This window comes from Halyomorpha halys, unplaced genomic scaffold (genome assembly GCF_000696795.3).
Source record: "Halyomorpha halys isolate HHAL.00 unplaced genomic scaffold, Hhal_1.1 Scaffold240.1, whole genome shotgun sequence".
NCBI lineage: Eukaryota > Metazoa > Arthropoda > Insecta > Hemiptera > Pentatomidae > Halyomorpha > Halyomorpha halys.
Window position 1 is genome coordinate 814,323 of NW_027115703.1, and position 3,366 is coordinate 817,688.

The window sequence follows — 3,366 nt, forward strand, 5'->3', positions numbered from 1 at the left end:
AATTAATTATTATTATTTTTTTTCTCTCTTTTCTTCTCTCTTCCCTTTTTCAAATTAACTTGTTTCTTTTTACTATTAGAAGACAATTGTTTGTTTTATTTAAGTGTACCAATATCATTAGTTTTTGTTATTAATTTTACTTTCCTCTTTTATTAAGAAGCATTATTCTTATCTATTTATTTTATTATTATTATTGTTTTCTTTTGATAAGAATATTTTATACAGTTAAGGATGTCATTTGTATGACTATACCCCCTCATAATCAACTGTTAAAAATATATATATAATATAAGTTATATCAACCATGTAAGGCCCACCAGGCCGATATGGTATAAAATAAAATATAAAATAAAAAATACAGAGGATGAATTTGAAAATTTGATGTAGAAAACTGGTGAGAGGCTCTGTTATTGTTTTTAATGAAATACAATAAAAATATTAGAACAAGGAAGAGTATATTTCATTCACAAGATCTAATTAAAAATATTTATGTAAATTCATATTGTTGATTTTTTAAAATATTTTGGTTTCAAATTTCTAAGGTAATAAAGAAGGGTAGAAGAGTATTTCGCTTAGGTCTATAACTTTGGAGTTACTTCGTGACAAATTATAAAAGTGGAAACATTGGAGTTACTTAGTAAAAAATCATAAAAGTGGAAACATTGAAATACTTAGTAAAAAATCATAAAAGTGGAAACATTGAAGTTACTTAGTAAAAAATCATAAAAGTGGAAACATTGGAGTTACTTAGTAAAAAATCATAAAAGTGGAAACATTGAAGTTCCTTAGTAAAAAATCTTAAAAGTGGGATCATTCGGCAGTTGCCATACTGATTTAGGTCCTCAAAACATATTAAAGAATTAGTTACATAACTTTTTGGCACGCATGACCTCATTTTCTTGTATAATTGCCCGGACTATAAGACCGGACCGTAAAAAAACAAAACAAAAAAAAAAACCTAATTCATTAATGTTGCCAGTTCGCTACTAGAGCCCGCCTGCGTTAGATCAGGCCAGTGTTTCCATTGACAGTGCGACAGTGTGGACTCGGATAGGCCAGTTCTGAAAGTTACTGCGGTGCTTACGATATTTTACAGCGGAAACTATCTTTGAAGTCCCTCACCTTTCGGGAATATTCACCATTTCTTTTAGTTCTCTTCTCGTCCCTGATACATCGGAGTCACCAAAAGCGAGTATTGTATAATTTTTAACATTTATTAATGAACGCTAAACCCTATTAACATTACCCTAAACTTCTTTCTTCCCTTGCTCCCCCACCCTCCCATACTATTTTTTCAACTTTGACTATATTTTTTTTTATTATTTAATGTTATCTTTCGTCTATAAATATTAACTATTTTATTTTCTCTTCTCTGCCCCATCAACAGGAGGAGGCCCCTCACCTCCAAATATTTCTATTAAAATTCCTATTCAAAACAACAAATAAGTATTTCAATGTACACCTTCAAGTACCATTGGTAGAAAAAGGTAATATTCAATCTTAGTTATGTAAGCATACGTAATTCAACCTATTAATTTAATGTTTTTCTCTTTTAGAGAGATCGGAAAAAAATAAAATAATAATAATAATGAACAGTGATAATTTTATCTTGAAGGCATATTATTTTGATTTTATATTTATCATTCCATTCATAAATTTTCTTCTTATTTAACATTGTAATTAGATCTTATGAATGAAACATACTCTTCTTTGTTTATTTTATTTTATTCATTAAAACCAATAACAACGTTTCGGTGCTGTCACCCCACCATCAGGTATCTATAACGAATTCTCAAATTCATTCTCTGCTACACTTAATAAATATACAACATTTTTTTCTAAGTTAATAACAATTACCTGATTAAATATATCTTACAACTTTAAATTTTGCGTTCCCTTATAGTCTTATAATGCTAATAATTATTATTTCCAATAATATAAATAAAATTATTAAAAATACCAACATAATTATAAACAAAGATACCCATTCTAATCCATTAATTCTTAATCTTTCATCCTTAACAATCCCTGATAATCCTCCGAGGGGTCTGAAAAGAAGATGGCCACGGGACCTTCTAATTTAAATTAACGCTTGAAGTACCACCAATGGGTGGTTCCTTCCCAAGATTTTCAAGTGTAAATGAAACATACTACATATTTACTTATTGTATTTATTATTTGGACATTTTTAAATCACATTAAATAAATAAAATCCGTAATAAGGGGTTAATAATACGGACGGTGAAGGAAGCGAGATGGAATATGGTTGAGAAATTAGTAAAAAAAATGAAATTCATAATTTTCACCTTCCCTGGTCTTTAGATTTATTTTTTCGAAAATATCAGTTCAAGAAGAGTCTACAAATCTAAAAAAGACATAGAGGCGTGTGTATATAAAGATATATGTATAAGAAAGTATTATGTAGGATGGTATGTGCAAGTTGTGTGATGCTCGCCCCACACCAACTTTTCTTATTTCTTATTTAATATCCGTTTCGTTTTTCAACATGAACTTTACATTTTATTAGTTATAATAAAAATATCCATATAGTCTCACACTTTTTATTTTCTTGTAACTCCTAGGTTTCAGGCTATTATTATTAAAAATACCAACTTAATTATAAACAAAGATATCTGATATCTAAATACCTTCCTCAAACCAGGTAATCTTTACCATTGATAACAAATAGATTATAAACTAATTCAATACTCTCTAACCTCTGTTCCACAAAAGATGACTAATCTATTAAGAATAAGTTTTTTGTAAAACATATTACAACAACACTAATGTATTAAATTTATTCTAATAACCAATACAATTGTACATAATTAAATTACTAAATGATTTATTATATCTATGTAATGTGTACATAAATTTTTGGTATCTATTTTAAAATTAATAGTATTACCTATATTTTTTGTGATATATACTGCTCCTGTTATTTTTCTATTTCTTTTGTAATTACTATGTCAAAATTTTTTAATTTTTTAAAATCTCCACTAAACCATCAAATTCCTCCCAGATCCAATCCTAACAGCCCAAAATCCTTAATGCTCCTTACTTTGTCACAAATCAAGTCATCCATCATGACCTCAATGTCCCATATGTTGCTGATTTGGCCAGAACCAGATACCAATCCTTCCGTGAAAAACTTCCCGACCACCCAAACCAATTCGTTTCCAACCTGGCATCTCCTTCATTACCGAATGCGAAGGCATCTCAAAAGTAGATGACGTCAAGATCTTCTCCTCTAGAAATGTTTTTCAAGTTCTATCAATGGGTAGTTTCTCCACATGTTTTTATTATCTCATTATATCACTTACAGCAAATTTACTTGATCTATATATATGTATACAGTTGTAAATA